Genomic DNA, 19,609 nt, shown 5'->3' with positions numbered 1-19,609 from the left:
AACACAGCATTCTAAATAAAGAAAAATAGATGCCAAACATAAAAAAAGGAATGTGAAGAAATGACTTTTGGGACAAGCAGAAAGTGAGAAAGTAAGAAGCAGTCTGCGGGTTGTGATGCAGCTTTTTTTCTTTCTTTTTTTTTTTTTACCGGTCGGATAGCAACGTGTATTGTTTGGATGTTATTTGGTGTTGAAACTTGTGACACACGAGGAGAGAGAGAGAAGGAACATCAGGAGGACGTGATGAGGTTAAGCTGCTGGTCAGGCTGACATTCTGATTTAATTCACAGACACTGGCTCAACCTTTATAGCTTTATATCGGATTATGTTCATATAAAGACGCCCCCCCCCCTTTTTTTTTTTTTTTTTTTTAACCAGGCACCCTCCCCCTTTCCACCTACACCGCCACCCTCTCTCTTTGAATGGGGGGGGGGGGGCTGCTGGAACCGTCTGCCTGCCCTGTCAAGCGTCTTTGTGTTGTTGGACTCGGCTTCTCTGCGGAGCACCCAAAAAAAAGGTGGCCAAGCAGCTCGCCAAGCAGCTCGAACCCATCACGCCCCCGCGGCAGCCGGAAGATGAAGCGCCCATCATCGGCTCGCTGAAGTCAGGCTCGGTACCGCAAAAAAAAGTGCCGCAAAAAAGTGCTGCTTCACGCCCGCGCCGTCGAGCTGCACCTGCAAAAGCTTTTTTTTTTTTTTTCTTCTTCTTCTTCTTCTTCTTCTTCTTCTTCTTGTGTCCTCCGCGCGCATTCCAGCGGATTGCATCCCTGCTTTTTTGTCCCCTTGAGGTGAGTGCGGACGCGGTGGTTTTATTCCCGTCGTCGTGCATCATTTGGGAAGCATTTTAAGTGCGAGTTGCAATGGTTTAAAAAAAAAAAAAAAAAAAAAAGGTGACAAATGAGCTGCACGTGCGGACTTGCGTGCATGAAATAAGATCACTAGCAACAAAAGTGATGGCTTCAATCGGGGCAAATCAGCGCGTCGTGTTGCTGAATTATTTACACCTCAAAGCTTTTTAATATTGAGTGAAATTTACGACTGATGTAGTGGTAGCTTATGCATAAAACATCAACTCTTGTAACCCCCCCGCCCCTCCCCTCCTTCCCCCGTGCGTGTGTGTGCGTGTGTGCTTGTACCCGGTCTTAAGCCTGCAGAGGTTTGAATTTGAACAAGTTTTGACTTTTGCAAGCCGAACTGAATCAGAAGGTGCGCGATGTGACGGTTAAGACACGAACAGGTGTTAGTGAAATCTATTGTGTCGCGATCAGGTCTCATGTCACCTGCACATGACGTCCAAGGACGCCTTACAGCCTGCGTGCTCATTGGCCGATGCGATGGCCACACATCAATGTGTGTGCAACCTTCGTTGAGACAATTAAGGCACATCTTTTACATTGGAAGCAAAATCTCATGGTCTGTTTTCTGGTTTGGTGCTTAGGGCGAAAACCATGTCTAATATGAAAATATTACTTTGGTGCCGTCTGGTGGCGTCGTTATGCTAAGCAACTATGTTGAACAGAAGGGAAAAGCTTCATTTGGTTATGCCTTGTCAAATATTAACATGCTTTGCTGCTTTTTGGGTGGCTGCCATTTACTCATTGATTTTTGCTGTTCACTTGAATTGGACCTTTTGCCATGAAATGGATTTTTATAACAAACACATTGTAATTCTAATAATTTCTGGATGAATACAACCCAATTTGGTACAGCTGAACCTCTACATACACATTAACAGTATGCTTTTTTTTTTTTTTTGCCTGGCATAAACCAGTCCCCTGTAACGAGTACTAAAAATACAGCGGAACCTCGATTCAGCGGACCTGGAACCAACAGACCCTGAAATCAATGGAAATGTTGACACCAATTTGCTGGTCACGTGTTTCTGGCTTCCTGTCCTTGTCATAGATAAACAGACCTGGAGTAGACGAGAGCAGGTTATAAAGCGCGTCAAAGTGGCGGCCATGTTAGCTGGGGCGATTGTCCCATCAAAAGCAATGCATGTACATACGCATGGCGGCCATGTTGGCAGAGGCGGCTGTCCCAAAATGGAAAGCATAGACGTTAGCTTAGCACCGCCGTGAGCACACAACTGAAAAGGAGTGTGTTGTATCTCCATATTTATATTTATATGACTGCTTTTTACTCCGGCGCTAGTTGTGTATGCTACTTTGAAACATGCTATTTTGCCCCCCCCCCCCCCCCTTCCCCATCCAACAAGGTAAGTTTGGATAAACTTTTCAAACACTTTCAAGCTTTTTGGGCTTTTGTGGGCATTTATAGGCTACAAAATAAGTACAAAACAATAATTTTGTTTTTAGAACACGAAAAAAAAAAGTTTGACAGACCACACCTGCCCCCAATTAGTCTGTTAAATTGGGGTTCAGCTGTACCAAAAATGGGCCTTGGACTTATATTTTCCGCTTTTGTATAAAAGGCAATAGACTGTTTTAACATAAAGGAACTTCTGTGAATATTTTGAAACTCCAAATAGCAAAAGTCTCAACATTTGCACGAGAGAGCCGCATTGTGTGACGGTACGAGAGCCCCACCGAATACGTATGACCCCCCCCCCCTTTCCTTGGCCTTGTTAGCGCACCCACCACCAGCCGGGTGTCAGTGCCATAAAGCAGGACGAGGTTAACAAGGCGGGCGCATGTACTGGAGCAAGAGGAGGTGAGGGGATTGTGTGTGTGCGTGTCGATGAAGAGGAGAATAGTGAAGAAGAGCGGTGCTAAAAGCTACGAGTTTACAGCATGCATTTTTTATCATATGTGTGTGCGTGCGTGGTCTTTGTTTTTGTCACATAGTGGGGGACAACATTTCGGGATTTCACACAGTTGTGGGGCCCACCCGTCCACGGGGGGCCATTTTGCTGGGCCCCACAAGTTTAGACCTCTTTTTGAGTATCAAGACTTGGTTTTGGAATTTAGGTTTGAATTGGGTTATGGTTAAAGGTTAGGGTAAGGAATAGGGGGTAGGCAATCATTTTTGATGGTTGGGGTTAAGGGAAGGGGCTCGGAAATGCATTATGTCAATGAGATGGCCCCACAAAGATAGTAAAACAAACGTGCGTGTGTGTGTGGAGCTGAGTGCACTCACCATTGGGCAGGATGGACAGAAAGCAGCGTTGCACTAGAAAAGGGTTCCAAAATAGTTTCTGCATGCATCCTCTTTTACTTTGCACTGTACATGATCTTGTAATGGATGAAACACGTTGGCATGAAATTGCAGTATTGTTAGGAAAACAAAAAACAGCATTTTACTCTTTCCCTGCCAGCAGTTTTAGGGTATCTTAAGTGACTCAAACAATGTTGGGTTCTGTGACGATAAGCACCAAAACTATGAAAAGAAAAAGTAGACTTGCTTTTTTTCACCCCCCCCCCCCCAAAATTTTTAAACAGCAATAGAACATGGACTGGTTTCACCAAAACTGCAGGGTTTTGACCAAAAAGAGAAAACAAGCATTTTTTTTTTTAAAGGAAACATCCATCTGTCCATCTTCTGCCGCTTATCCGAGATCCGGTCGCGGGGGCAGCAGCTTTAGCAGGGAAGCCCAGACTTCCCTCTCCCCAGCCACTTCAACCAGACCTTCCAGCGGGATCCCAAGGCGTTCCCAGGCCAGCCGATAGACATAGTCTCTTCAGCGTGTCCTGGGTCGTCCCCCAGGGCCTGCCGCCAGTGGGACATGCCCGGAACACCTCTCCAGGTAGGGGTCCAGGAGGCATCTGAACCAGATGCTCGAGCCACCTCAACTGGCTCCTCTCAACGCGGGGCAGCGGCTCTACTCTGAGTCTCTCCTGGTTGACTGAGCTTCTCGCTCTATCTCTAAGGGAGAGTCCGGACACCCTGCGGAGGAAACCCATTTCGGCCGCTCGTATCCGGGATCTTGTCCTTTCGGTCACGACCCACAGCTCGTGAACGTAGGTGAGGGTAGGAACGTAGATGGACCGGTAAATCGAGAGCTTTGCCTTTTGGCTCAGCTCCTTCTTCACCACAACGGACCGATACAGAGCCCGCATCACTGCAGACGCTGCACCGATCCGCCTGTCGATCTCCATCCTGCCCTCACTTGTGAAAAAGACCCCAAGATACTTGAACTCCTCCACTTGGGGCAGGATCTCATCCCCGACCCGGAGAGGGCACGCCACCCTTTCCCGACTGAGGACCATGGTCTTGGATTTGGAGGTGCTGATCTTCATCCCAACCGCTTCACACTCGGCTGAGAACCGCTCCAGTGAGAGTTGGAGATCACATCTTGATGAAGCCAACAGCACCACATCATCTCCAAAAAGCACAAATGCAATGCTGAGGCCACCAAACCGGACCCCCTCAACGCTACTGCTGCACCTAGAAATTCTGTCCATAAAAGTTATGAACAGAATCGGTGATAATGGGCAACCCTGGTGGAGTCCAACCCTCACTGGAAACAAATCCGACTTACTGCCGGCAATGCGGACCAAACTCTGACACCGGTCATACAGGGACCGAACCACGCACTCCCGAAGCACCCCCCACAGGGCTCCCCGAGGGACACGGTCGAATGCCTTCTCCAGATCTACAAAACACATGTAGACTGGTTGGGCGAACTTCAATGCACCCTCAAGGACCCTGCCGAGGGTGTAGATCTGATCCACAGTTCCACGGCCGGGACGAAAACCACACTGCTCCTCCTGAATCCGAGATTCCACTTCCCGACGGATCCTCCTCTGCAGCACCCCCGAATAGACCTTACCAGGGAGGCCGAGGAGTGTTATCCCTCTACAGTTGGAACACACCCTCCGGTCCCCCTTCTTAAAAAGGGGGACCACCGTCCTGGTTTGCCAATCCAGAGGCACTGCGCCCGATGTCCATGCGATCTTGTAGAGACGTGTCAACCACGACAGCCCCACAGCATCCAGAGCCTTTAGGAACTCCGGGCGGATCTCATCCTCCCCAGGGGCCTTGCCACCGAGGAGCTTTCCAACAACCTCAGTGACTTCGACCCCGGAGATCGGAGAGCCCACCTCAGAGTCCCCAGACTCTACTTTCTCAAAGGAAGACATGTCGGTGGAATTGAGGAGGACTTTGAAGTATTCTCCCCACCGACTCACGACGTCCCGACTCGAGGTCAGCAGTACCCTGTCTCCACTATACACAGTGTTAAAAACTAGATCTCCCAGAGCAGTCATTTTGAATGTTCTCAAAATTGGATTTGTTGTTACTCTGTTTACATTGATCAATGATGTTCCTGGCCTTTTGACTTTTCCTCTCGCTGTATGTTTATCATTACTGCGCTGCCATTTTATTGTATTAAATATCGAAAAATATTACTGCTTTACCTCCACGACCGTCAATTTGACTGCTCTATTCATTTCAATGTACATATTTCGCGTTGCTGAGCCTGAGACCCGTGGACTTGCGCCGCTGGGCTTCCGTAGTTGGCACTGCTGGGCTTCCGTAGTAAACCATTCAGCGCGGAGGGATTTGGCTTTGGATACAAGCTCGAGAGGAGACTTTACACAGCGACATTCTGAGAAGCTGACAGAGAGTCTGATGAATCACGATGAGTGGTTGCTGGATCGCTCGGCAGTTTCAGACATCAAGTCCAAACAAGACCAGCCCACCCCCGCTAAAAGGAGCCGAGTACCGCTCCACAGGAAGTGGTGACGCAGCTCAAGGTAGAGTAAAAAGTAGACTCCTAGATGTGATGGAGTCATGACGTTTTTGGCAGTACACGCCTGATAATCAAAATTAATACACACGTTTTCCACAGAAAAGCAAGAAAGGGGCTTTATTTGTTACTCAAAACAGCAAGTAATAACTGTATGAGTGTGAGAGCGCTAGCCGTCAAAATGACTGCTCTGGGAGATCTAGTTGTTTTAGAATTCTAGTAGTGCTAGCGTTAATGGTGCACTGCTTTCCTCTCCTGAGACGCCGGATGGCGGCCCAGAATTTCTTCGAAGCCATCCGGAAGTCGTTTTCCATGGCCTCACCGAACGCCTCCCATGTCCGAGTTTTTGCCTCAGTGACCGCTTAAGCCACGTTCCGCTTGGCCAGCCGGTACTTGTCAGCTGCCTCCAGAGTCCCACAGGCCAAAAAGGTCCGATAGGACTCCTTCTTCAGATTGACGGCATCCCTTACCACTGGTGTCCACCAGCGGGTTTGAGGATTGCCGCCACGACAGGCACCGACCACCTTACGGCCACAGCTCCGATCGGCCGCTTCAACAATGGAAGCACGGAACATGGCCCACTCGGACTCAATGTCTCTCGCCTCCCCCGGGAGAATCGAAAAGTTCTACCGGAGGTGGGCATTGAAACTCTGACAGGAGATTCCGCCAGACGTTCCCAGCAAAGTCTCACAATACGTTTGGGTCTGCCAGTTCTGACGGGCATCTTTCCCCAACATCGGAGCCAACACACCACCAGGTGGTGATCAGTTGACAGCTCCGCCCTTCTCTTCACCCGAATGTCCAAAACATGCAAATCAGAGGACACGACTACGAAGTCGATCATCGAACTGCGGCCGAGGGTGTCCTGGTGCCAAGTGCACATATGGTGTTCGTTATATGGACAATACGTGACAATCACAGAAGTCCAATAACAAAACACCACTTGGATGAGGGAGGGGGGGGGGGGGCGTTCCTCCCAATCACGCCCCTCCAGGTCTCACTGTCATTGCCCACGTGAGTCCCCCAGCAGAACGAGGGAGTCCGCAGGGGGAGCGCTCTCCAGCACACCCTCCAAGTACTCCAAAAAGGGTGGGTACTCTGAACCGCTGTTTGGTGCATATGTACAAACAACAGTCAGGACCCGTCCCCCCCACCCGATGGCGGAGGGAGCCTACCCTCTTGTCTACCGGGGTGAACCCCAACGTTCAGGCACCAAGCCAGGGGGGCAATCAGTATGCCCACACCTGCTCTGCGTCTCTCACCGTGGGCAACTCCAGCGTGAAAGAGAGTCCATCCCCTCTTGAGAGGGGATTGGTACCAGAGGGTCTGAATTTCTCTGCCTCCCACACCAGCTCAGGCTCCTCCCCCGCCAGACAGGTCATATTCCATGTCCCAAGAGCTAGCTTCTATAGCTCTTTTTTTTTTGGGGTTGTTTACCTATTGAATACCGTCATTTCAGCAACTTGGGTTTATGAATATGTACATGCTAGAAGGTTGGTGTTGATGCTTTATGATCCTCTCCATTTGTAAGCCCATATCTCAGTGAGCGGCGCAGAACTCACGAGTTTCGTTCAAAACTGCAAAACGTTACAAAGACGTTTGGCAGACATCTTGCAAACCATTTTTATGCTCACAAAGAAATGTTGTCCAAAATTTGATCGTGACAAGTGACGACATGTTCAGGATGGCGCTGTATAAGGCTATAAAGCCACTACAGGTGGACTGACTGAACCATTACAAATTTCCTAAACAAATACGATAAAATCAAAACGGTCTTGTTAAAAATAACAACAACAACAACGGTATGTCCATGATGTATCCTGTTAGAGTACTCAATATTATGTATTGTACTCTTTGCGTGTTCAATTAACTGAATGGTGAGATCCTGGTGAAGAAGTCCCTTTGCAAAGGTATAATTATTCAGAAGCTTCTGATCACACAAAATGAAGACACTCGAGCCGTGTTCCGTTCAGATTGTGTGTCTCTCCTCCTGTCGCACACAGTTTTTTATTGAAAAGTCAGTGAATACGAAAGTTCCCTCTCCCCTCCCATGAGCAGATTCCCATGAGTACAAATCAGATTAGACTTGAACAATAATAAATCAGCCTGTCCTTGGACTCTCTTCGACCGACTGAGACTGGTACTAGCTATACTCCCTTTAGATAATATAGAAAAGAAACTTGTTGCCCTTCTCTTTCAAGAGAACAAAGGACTATAGATTGGTTTACCATATGAATTAACTGTTGACTTATATTTATATCTTTATAACTAATATCCAAAACGGTTAAAATATAAATTGAAACTGAAAAACAATGTTAATAATCCAACAATCCTCACTGCTTTCTGCTGTTTGGTAAATATTGAGGCAAGCGCGATGCTACTTATGCCGCGCCGGCTAGCTAGTAGTGACAAGCAGGCCAGTTCTTTTAAGTGAACTGAATCTTTAGAATCAGTTCATTAAAAAGAACCGTTCAAAAGATTCGTTCATCGAGTCGCTCGTCTACTCGTCTGACTCGTTCACTCGCTGATCCGAGTTGGTTAACGGCAATAGCACGGTAGTACGTTCGACCCGTGTCTGACACTGGCTGCTGATTGGTCGTTGGCGAAGATTGACGGCTTGAGCGGGGCTGAGCTCAAATGAGAAATGAACAAATCACTTCGGGAAGGGATCCGTTCACTGAAAAGATTCGTTCTTTTTGAACGACACAACACTACTAGCTAGCTAGCAATAAGCTTCGACGAGCTAGCATGGTCGCTTCAGTCAGTAAGTCAGTAATTATCACCTCCATGGTGACGAATAAAATGCGCTTCTGGAAAAAAAAAAAAGGCATGATGAGACGTTAAGTAAACCGATGACTTAAGCCATGCTAATTGCTAAGCTAAAATTGACGTAGCCTAAATGTGAAACTGGCCGTTAAGTTCTTGGGTGATTAAGTACATTTCTCGCAGAAGGCTGGCTGGAAAAAAGTGGGAAAAGTTTGTACAGCCAAACAGCTGACATTTGTTCAGGTGCTTTCGTGCTGGGCATCTTCGGATTATCAGCCCTCTGAGGCAAACCTGAAATAATGTTAGCGGACTGTGATGAAGCCACATCAGACTGTTTCTCCCTTTACCGCGTTGGGCTCGCCCCCGTGCCGCAAAGTGACCAAAAAGGGGCCGAGCCATCAATCACCTTGACTGTGCAAGTGGGGAGGGCGACGGGGACGTCCCTGTCTTTGTCTTCCCCGTAAAGGTGACAACTGGCGCAAGACAAAACGCTTACAAGTCACCTCAGCTTTTGCGATCAATTCCTTCTGTTATATTTTGCTTTTTTTGTTTTGTTGTCTTTTGTCCTCACCATCGCACTGCAAGAAACCTCCCCTCTCAGCACTTTCTGTTTTTTGCCGAATGTGTGAATGTGAAACACACCTGAAGGACAATGCTTTGTTTCTCTCTCCTCGGCGCAGTCGACCTTCCACCGGTGCGGCGCATCCTAAAGTCAAACAAATGTTGGCTCAAAACCAATCAGCTTGCTGCTGTCTTTTTTTTTTTGTTTTCTTTTCGCTCTGTGTGCTTCCCTCAGTGTGCTCGAATGTCTTCTGTTTGTGTTTGAGTAAACCTGAAGACTCGCAAATCTCAAATCATATTAACTGGCTTCGTCACCAAGACATGACCTCTGAACTTTCACCTTTGCCTCTTTGGGGCCTTGCTGTTGTCGTAAACACGCGGGCAATAGTGTAGCCATTACCAAATTGAATGATTTAACTTTTGATCCTGCCACTCAAAAACTAATAATACATTAAACACTGTAAATTTTTTAGAAAGTAAAGTTTTTTCACTCAGAAATTCTAAGTAAATTTTAGAGTTTTTGAGTACATTACCAGTTTATTTAAAAAAAAAAGAGAAAAAGTTACTCAAGCGTTGAGGAACAAACTCTTGACATTCATCTTGGCAGACAGCCACTCTACCACCCGAGCCATGCCACTCTTGCTGTTTGCCACTATATTGTGTTGCTGGTGTGTCCAAAATGAGACCAAAAACAGGTCTCATGGAGGTTCAGGGATTCTGCCTGACACCGTCACACACAGCAGAAATGGCATGGCTCAGGTGGTAGAGTGGCTGTCTTCCAAGCTGAAGGTTGTGGGTTTGTTCCTCAACCCTTGAGTAGCTTTTAATAAACTGGTCAAATGTCCTCAAAACTCTCCTTGTAAAATTTACTTCGAATTTCTGTGGAAAAACCTAACTCGTTTTTTCTTTTTTGGGGGAAATATGACTTTTTTTCTTTCTTTTTCAACAGTCAACTTAAACACCTCCCAAACATCCATTTTCTAATCCTTGTCCTCCCCCCCCCCCCCCACCACCTCCCCCAACTATCGTCATCAACTTTTTTTGTTGTTGTTCAGCCTGTCTGGTCGTTTTTAACTGACTTTTTTTTTACTTTTGTTTGTATTTCACTTTCCAAAACAGGTTTACACATAATACACAAAATAACTCAAATGGTGTGATTCTTTGTGATAAAACCCGGTTCAACGCCGTATGACACATCACGGTGTATTTGTGTGCTCATATACAAAGAAAAATGCATTCAAAAGTTGATATTTTCAGCATTTGGTTCGCACACAGCAGATCATTTTTCAGTAGACGTGTACAGCGAAAAGGTAAAACCTGTAGAAACGTGACAGGATTTCCATCAAATGAAAATCTGTCAAAATGCTTGGAAATCCACTTCAGCTTCAACTTGAGTACAGCAAGAGTTCGGAAAATCGGATGACGTGTTCCAGAGAAATTGAGCTTTTTTTTGTGTTGGCGAAAATGGCCTTTTTGAGGAAGGTTTTTTTGTGTGATATCGCCTTGAGAAAAGGTGGTCAAGATTACAGTGAAACGGCATCACTTTATTGTTTCTTAACATTTTCATTTTTATTTATTTATATAATATATATTATATATATAATTGTCAGACAAGTGTCAGTTAAAAAATCCACCAAAGGGTCAAAATCATGTTTCAAATGTTGACACTTGCCTTTAAAAGTCGACATAACTAATGTGGGAAGCAGAAAAGGTCATGTATGAATGCAGTCAATATTTTTTTTCTGGGTTAATTTGTTCGAAGGGATTTTAGGGGCATTTGAAGTCCTCATTCCATGTTTGTTTTAAAAAGAAAATTCCACAAAGATGGCGGCGCTTGTCACATTGCTCGTTCCAGACCCACGCACAAAAGTGCAAATCTTAAAACGCGTACTGGAGATAAAAAAAAATGTATTTATAGTTTTAACCTTCGCTCTCACTTTAAACACATATTTCTTTGCTCAACACGATTTTGAAACACACTTTTCTAAAGTATTCCTTCGTTCCTTTTCTCAATCTCATGCTTACTAAATTCTTCAAATCTTGAGGCCAGCATGCTTGCTTCATCTGTTTATTTGTTTCTCCTTGTTGCAGTTTACTGAGCAAAAGATTAAAAAAAATAAAAAAATAAAGAGAGTTCAACATTGCCTATTAGTATATTAGTCGCTTAATGCTAGCATGCGATATGAAATTGATACTATATTGACGGGCTAATGGAAATTAGCATAGCTCTTAAAGTAGCTTAATGTTAGTATATAATGCAAAACACCATAGACAGGCTAATGAAAATTAGCATTGATCTTACACTGATGCTTTAAGGTGTATTCAAACACCAAAATGCTCAGCCAAACAATTGACTTTATTTTCATCCAATGAAAGTACTCATAGCTTAATGCTAGCATACCGTATGAAACGCCAAGGATGGGCTCATTTAAATTGCCGTAGATCCTAAAGTAGCTTATTGGTACCGTATACGTTTTTTGGCACCATGTTAGCATAGAAAGGCTAATGAAAATTCTTCATTCAGTTCTGCCCAGCATTTTTTTGGCGCGACGTGGCACGACGCTGAACTACAACTAAATCCCGCCTTGCCTGTATGCTGCAGAAACCAATAAAAGCAAATGTGAACGACGATCTAGCGGGACTCGAGATGAAGATGGGAGAGGAGAAACGTTAGCATCTCTTCAGCCAGATGGTTGTTATAAGAGCTGTCAATCACTGTCGCGTGCGTCTTCTTGCGATACACAAAAAATTGTTGTCGCTCGCACTCCTTCTGTCTCGAGAGCCTTTAGATAATTGACGTACCCTTCAGTGTTTCGAATGGTAGCTGAATTTCAGCTAAAAGACCCCCCCCCCCCCCCCCAACCACTCCCCCCACTTTGAATGTGACAGAAGGTGTCGTATGGGGAGGGCTGGACAACAGCAACTGGACAAAGTTGATGAGTCATTAGTTGTTTTTGCATTATGGCGATTAGTCATCGGGCACGGTGAAGAATACGTGCGTGCGTGCGTGCGTGCGTGCGTGCGTGCGTAATGAATGTGCACGAGGGATTAATAGTCTGAGTCATCCAAGTTCACTGTCTGTGATTTGTGATGAATGTTTTTCATTGCTTTAATATTGTTAAGTCACTCCACTCCTTCCGAACTGTTGCACCGTCAACCTTTTTAGACGTTGTTGACAACAAGACATTTGGGACAATTATGTGCTTCCAATTTTGTGGAATTGTTTGAGGGTTGTAGATTTTTTTTTTTTTTTCATAGTGTACAAAGTAAGCAAGGTTTGTAGAAGCAGAAAGATCATTTTTAATACTATGGTGCCTTGAGATATGAGTTGGATTCGTCTAGGTGACCATGCTCTTAACTCAAAACAATTGGTGCTTAAATCATCTTTCCCAATTGAAGTTAATGGAAATGTCTCCCAGCACAATATTCTTTTTTTTTTAATTAGGATAATAGGACTCAATAGTATTTACGTAATAACACATTTGGTAATCAGAAAAATGTAATACAATGTAAAGAAGTAGAGTTGCATTTTGTTTAATTCATTGACTGTGAAGGCACAAATTTTTGGGTCTTGTTTTGTTTTTAGGCTGATGCCATTTCTGATAATTGGCTGATTAATTTAAAATGGTAATGACTAAAATAACATATTTTTTTTGTGCATTAACGCTTACCACAATAAAAGATAACAATTAGTGGCAGAACATTTGACCCTTTTACGATACTTTGTCCTATAGTATTTGTTTAACTTTACAACAGAGCGAAAAAATTGCCCACTCCCTTTTTGTTTTTTCTATTTTAAATTATTAAAAAGGTCCATTTGAAAGCGCTGATGTCAGCTGATTAAACAACCCATGAATCAGACGCAACTGTCTCTTCTATTCGTTAGCCTGCCATTTTGCATTTTGCGTTTTGCATTGTGTGTGAGCATTAAGCTAACGAAAAGGCAAAGTTCTGTAGTTGTTTTAAATACACAACGTAAATGATGAGCTGAACTTCAGTTGGGAATGTCATTACACCGTTTAAAGCCTCTTTTTGTTTAAGACTTGTTCACGACCTGCCAATCTTCTGCTTGTTATGAAGTGAGTTGAGTTCACTGCCCATACAGCTTCTTGGATTTTGGCTAACAAGTCAAAACATGTCACGTTTCGGTTCTGTGGGGTTTAGGTTTGTGTTTGTGACGGGTGTTGTTGTTGTTTTTGTCTGTGGTTGGTGCTTTTTTGTCTCGTGTTCCTGGTTTCTTCCCTTTGGTTCGTTATGTCTAACCACGTCCACCTGTGTGTGTCTTCCCTTCCCCAGGTGTGTCTCATTAGTGTTGTTGTATTTAGTCTGTTGTGTTTGTCCAGTCGGTGTGTGTGGGTGCATTGCCGATGTGATGTGTGGAAGTTCGTGCAGCAAGTCTTCATCACAGCCAAGTAGCCTTCGTCACCGCCAAGTCATCGGCAAGTCATCGCCACAGCTAACCAAATCATTGCCAATTAGCCATTGTCACCGCCAAGTGGCCTCCGTCACCGCCAAGTTATCGCCACAGCAAGCCAAGTCACCGCCAATTAGCCTCCGTCACCGCCAAGTGGACTTCGTCACCGCCAAGTGGACTTCGTCACCGCCAAGTAGCCTTCGTCACCGCCAAGTCATCGGCAAGTCATCGCCACAGCTAACCAAATCATTGCCAATTAGCCATTGTCACCGCCAAGTGGCCTCCGTCACCGCCAAGTTATCGCCACAGCAAGCCAAGTCACCGCCAATTAGCCTCCGTCACCGCCAAGTGGACTTCGTCACCGCCAAGTGGACTTCGTCACCGCCAAGTAGCCTTCGTCACCGCCAAGTCATCGGCAAGTCATCGCCACAGCTAACCAAATCATTGCCAATTAGCCATTGTCACCGCCAAGTGGCCTCCGTCACCGCCAAGTTATCGCCACAGCAAGCCAAGTCACCGCCAATTAGCCTCCGTCACCGCCAAGTGGACTTCGTCACCGCCAAGTGGACTTCGTCACCGCCAAGTAGCCTTCGTCACCACCAAGTCATCGCCACAGCAAGCCAAGTCATTGACAATTGCCACCGCCAATTAGTCATTGTCACCGCCAATTTTTCTTTGTCAACGCCAAGTGGCCTCCGTCACCGCCAAGTCATCGCCACAGCTAGCCAAGCCGTCCTTGTCACAGCCAAGAAGCCATAACCGCAGCCAAGTCACTCCAAAGCAAGTCAAGGCAAATCAGGTCCTCCAGTCATTGTCAATTAGCCATCGTCACCGCCAAGTGGACTTTGTCACCGCCAAGTGGACTTTGTCACCGCCAAGTGGACTTTGTCACCGCCAAGTGGACTTCGTCACCGCCAAGTGGACTTCGTCACCGCCAAGTGGACTTCATCACCGCCAAGTAGCCATCGTCACCGCCATGTGGACTTCGTCATCGCCACAGCTAGCCAAGTCATTGACAATTGTCACCACCAATTGGCCTTCGTCACCGCCAAGTCATCGCCACAGCTAGCCAAGTCATTGTCACCGCCAATTAGCCATTGTCACCGCCAATTGGCCTTCGTCAACGCCAAGCAGCCTCCGTCACCGCCAAGTCATCGCCACAGCTAGCCAAGCCGTCCTCGTCACAGCCAAGAAGCCATAACCCCAGCCAAGTCACTCCACAGCAAGTCAAGTCAAGGCAAATCAGGTCCTCCAGTCATTGTCAATTAGCCAGTCACCGCCAATTAGTCATTGTCACCGCCAAATGGCCTTTGTATCCGCCAAGTGGCCTTCGTCACCACCAAGTCATCGCCACAGTTAACCAAGCCGTCCTCGTCATGCCCACCCTGACAAACCATTGGATGAATGACAGCTCGCATCTCGAAAAACTAGCACAACGGATCACTCATATCTCAAGGCAACATTGCATTTGCTTCCGTTCTCAGTGCCTCCTCCACATAGAATATGATTTTAAAGTCACGATGCAGCAGCGCTCGCGCCGTTTGCGAGTATAGAACTGCGCACGAGCTTCCAGCTTGCTTTGCGGAACGCCTTCCATTGTGAGGATGTGACAAGGTCGATGGAATGACCTTCCTTTCATGTGTCTTCCTTCATCTTCTCCTCACTCTTATCCCGCTCCCTACTTTGTCTGTCACTCATCTAGAAGCTGTCTGAGACATAATTAGGGAAAGGGGTGGTGGGGGTGGGGGGGGGGGGGTGTAGACATTCGTTGACTTGTTGACAGTTTGACTTTTTGAAAGAAACCAATGGAAGCAAACACAATTCATGCAAATGATGCATCTTCTCTACTCGTATTCCACTCGTGGAACTTGAAGTGGATGCGTGCGCATGAATGCTGACCTATCACGTGCATCGTTTGCAATCGGACGCGACGCTCGAGTTGGAAATGCAGAGTTCACCTGGTTGAGTACATTTTGCCTTCAAACGGACTCGCGTCTATCTGTCAAACTATCCATGTGTTTTAAAATATCAACCACATAGCTTTGCCTTATAAAAATCCGTTAAGCTAAATGCTAACGCTATGGACTAGGCTAGTCGAAGGAATCCCAAACTCACACTCACGCAAAAAGCTGCTGTCTGCCTCAGCTCTCACCGAGACATCACGCGTCACCCCACCAGGCTCCGCCTCTCCAAGGCAAACACTTGTAAACACAGACGCGACACTATTTTCGATACATTTTATGCTTGCAGTTTGTTTTGGTTGGGTCAAATATGTTTACAATGTGATTTAACCCTATAAAGCTTGAACCGTGAAATAAATGAGAGAAAATTCGGATTCTTTGTAAATAGAGTATTTATTGATCCTTTTGAACAAACACTTTTTTTTAATCAACTTCCACATATGACTTTTGATTTGTGTCATATTTGATACATTCGGTCACAATGCTTCCTTCCTAAATTTGTACATTTATAACTGTCAAAAATATAATAATAAACAGACCTATCAGACATATTAGTATTTCTCACAATCTGAAAAACATTTCTCATTATTAATACCAGTATATTTCTCACCTTCCTCAATTAGGGCGATCTTGAACGGTCACTGGGAAAGTTTAGCATCTTGAGTTGCATTTTAATATATGAAAGGTGCTATATAAATAAAGTTTGATTGATTGATTGATTGGTTGATTAATTGATTGATTGCTTGATTGCTTGATTGATTGATTGACGTGGCTGTCTTCTCACTGACTTACAACAATATATCCAATGATTGTCCCCATTGAAGTCCACTGGAGCATTTTAGAGTCTTCTGCTCCATTTGTGTTGAGTGCATAGCAGTTAAAAAGCGTGACCGAGCAGGCTGCGTTCACATGCGATGTCGTGTTCGTGCTAATGGACGGCGCCGGCGCCGTATGTTGTAAATCCGCACTGCCTAATAATGCGTATTGTGTGACATCCATTCACACGTCCTCAAGTGTGAGTTGTGACGTGAGGACGGAGGTGGCTGGGACGCTGCCAAGGCGGAGGTCTCGGGTTCCACACTTTGTATGCGTCCGACGAGGGCCAAACGTCGGGGAGGGGAGGGGAGGGGAGGGGGGGGGGGCGCTGACCCCGTGCAAGTCTTTACAAAGCACCACCCAGCCAGCGCAATCGCCAGCTCGACCCCAATCTGTCCGAACCCATCACCAGGTCCAAGTCCACCTCTCACCAGCGGGACGTTTGAAAGTGTGTCCCGCTGCGAGGTCTCAAGAGCCCAACTCGGTTTCCATTAAAAAACGCTCACACGCTTGTTGTTTGCTGTCGTGAGGTTTTGTGGGTGTCACAGAGGTGATGTCGTATCTCCGGGAAAATGTTTTTCTTTCGCTTCACACACTCCACTTTTCCATGGCTTCGCGCGCGGTCCGAAAGAAAGGCTGACGTTGCTGTGTTCATTTATTGCTGGTTGAATCGCGGTTGCGTAATCCTCTTTCAGGGCATCGGGGATGCTGTTGGAACGAGTTGCAGTTACCTTGGTGAGGGAGACGAGGTCTTTGGGAATTTCTTACCGGATGGAACTGAAATGGAGACGCGCGACATTCATCCTTCCGTCCATCGGTTTTCCTTTTTGGGGTGACAGGGTGGACTAGCTGCTAACCAATTGCATCGTCGCTGTTGGGCAAAAACCTCACATGTCCAAATATGGTCAATTTAATATAAAAAATAATCGATATTACTAGTCTGGTCGTTTTTTGTTTTTTTCCCTTTTTTTTTTTACAAAGTTCCGTTCCGTTCCGTCTTCAATTCCGCTTATCCGGGGTCGGGTCGCGGGGGCAGCAGCTTTAGCAGGGAAGCCCAGACTTCCCTCTCCCCAGCCACTTCAGCCAGCTCCTCCGATGGGATCCCGAGGCGTTCCCAGGCCAGCCGTGAGACGTAGTCTCTCCAGCGTGTCCTGGGTCGTCCCCGGGGCCTCCTGCCGGTAGGACATGCCCGGAACACCTCCCCAGGGAGGCGCCCAGGAGGCATCCGAACCAGATGCCCCAGCCACCTCAACTGGGGCATCTGGTTCGGATGCCTCCTGGGCAAAGTGAGTTAACCAATCTGAAGTGCTGGAATAGCTCGAGAGCAAATCAACTAACTTTATTGGACATTTTCACTTCCTGCGAAGTTGCGCCACTTTTTAACTGCATGAGAGCCTCGCCTGAAGATTGACAGTTTTTAGACCAAAATGAGTGCATTAAATATAGGTTCGATTCATTTGAGCTGGCATAGGGATCCATTTCGTCTCCTTTTTTTTGTTCTATTTCTTTTTTTTTCTTCTTTTTTTTCTTTTCTTTTTTCTCTAAAGAGCTCAGTATTGTTCATTCGGAAATGTCATCATCATTGCTCTTTTTTTTTATTTTTTATTATTATTATTATTATTTTTTTTTTTTGTGTGTGTGTGTGTGGGTGAGTATGTGTATGTGCGTGCGTGCGTGTTTTTCTTTTTTTTTGTTCTATTTGAATTCATCATGGCTCTTAGCCCATTCAAATATTGTTTGAGAAGGTAACATAATAACAGCTGTGGGCGCATCTAGCTGACGGCAGCAACATATTCTAAGTGATGCGCAATTGGCAGCCCATTTTGGAGGGGGGGTGGGGGGGGATCTTTTTAATATATATATATTTTTTTAATTATTATTATTTTTTTTTACTTTTTTTTTTTTTTTGTCATTTATAGGAAGCAAATGTAAAATGTATATTTGAGGTTTATCAGCATTTTCGGGGTTTACAAAATAAAGTTTAGTATTTCAATGGGCATCAATTAAACACATAAGTGGAAAAAAAATAAAAAGCCACAAAATTGGGGTTAATGATGGTTTTCTGTTCTTGATATTTTTGCTGTTGAAGGCTGAATCTTTTAAACATGCACTAAGAAGTGTGAAAAACAAAACGTATTTAGATACAAAGTTGCACATTTGTTCAATAGAAAACAGACACATGCACATATTTTGTGTATATTTGAAATGGCATTTTTGTCATACATCTGGTTAGGAAGTATGTGGCCCCCCATTAGCCCTGATGGAAAAGTGTGGCCCCCATCGTTTAAGTTGTCCATCCCAGAATTAATAAATGAACAATTGTTTATCAAAAGAATTTAGTGATTAACTCATTCACTGCCATTGACGGCTATAGACGTAAAAAATTAATTTGAACTATTTCTATTAGTTTAACATTTTTTCCACTTTTGTTAACAAGAGTATGAAAACCTAGATTTTTTTTATTGTACATTTAGAACAGAGAAAAAAATTGTGATTAATCTAGTGAAGTCATGCGATAAATAACGATTAACGCCCCTAATTTTTAATAATCTTTTCTTTTCTTTTTTTAAATCGTGTCAGGCGATTACATTTTTTGTAATTAATTGCATGACTTCAATAGTTAACTCACGATTAATCACACATTTTATATCTGTTCTAAATGTACAATATTTTTTTTTCTGGGTTTTTCATACTCTTGTTAAAAAGTGGGAAAAAATGTTAAACTAACAGAAATATGGCTGAATATTTTAGTCATTGATTCAGTCATTTCATAATAATTCAGAAACTTGACTTAAAATTAAAAGGATGTACTGTACTGTAAAAAAAAACCACACCAAAAAAAGTGTGGTATTGATTTGTGTTGAGGTTATTTTTCTGCCACTAGATCGCATAATTGCTCAGTGCATTTTTCTTATATTAACAACTAGTCTTTAACTCATTCACTGCCATTGACGGCTATAGACGTCATAAATTCATTTGAGCTATTTCTATCAGTTTAACATTTTTTTCCACTTTTGTTAACAAGAGTATGAAAACCTAGATGATTTTTTTTTACGTTCAAAGCAGATATAAAATTTATGATTAATCGTGAGTTAACGAGTGAAGTCATGCGATTAATTGTTTAATTTTTAAAAATCAGTTATTTTTAAGAAAAATAAATACAATAATTTTAATTAGTTTTTTTAATTTTTTATCTTCTTTTTTTAAAGAAACGATTATTAAAAATTAGGGGCGTCAGGCGATTACAATTTTTAATCGTAATTCATTGCATGACTTCACTAGTTACTTCACGATTAATCACAAATTTTATATCTGTTCTAATACAATAAAAACATTCTAGGATTTCATACTCTTGTTAATAAAAGTGGAAAAAATGTTAAACTAATAGAAATCGTTCAAATGAAATTTTGACGTCCATAGCCGTCAATGGCAGTGAATGAGT

At 44.4% G+C, this 19,609-nt stretch overlaps 1 protein-coding gene across 1 annotated transcript in view; it reads left to right on the top strand.

Annotated features, from left to right (window-relative positions):
- Positions 1–441: 441 nt before the first annotated feature.
- Positions 442–19,609, top strand: part of LOC147180273 (neurocan core protein-like) — a 72,865-nt gene continuing 53,697 nt past the window's right edge. Inside the window, exon 1 of the mRNA XM_086074965.1 lies at positions 442–787. The gene's annotated coding sequence lies outside the window, so the exon portion shown is untranslated. The remainder of the gene's footprint in view (positions 788–19,609) is intronic.

Source organism: Leptonotus elevatus, chromosome 1 (assembly GCF_054856555.1).
Source record: "Leptonotus elevatus isolate MCC_2025b chromosome 1, RoL_Lele_1.0, whole genome shotgun sequence".
NCBI lineage: Eukaryota > Metazoa > Chordata > Actinopteri > Syngnathiformes > Syngnathidae > Leptonotus > Leptonotus elevatus.
The sequence above is the reverse complement of the archived record's forward strand: the minus strand, read 5'-3'. Positions and strand labels throughout refer to the sequence as shown.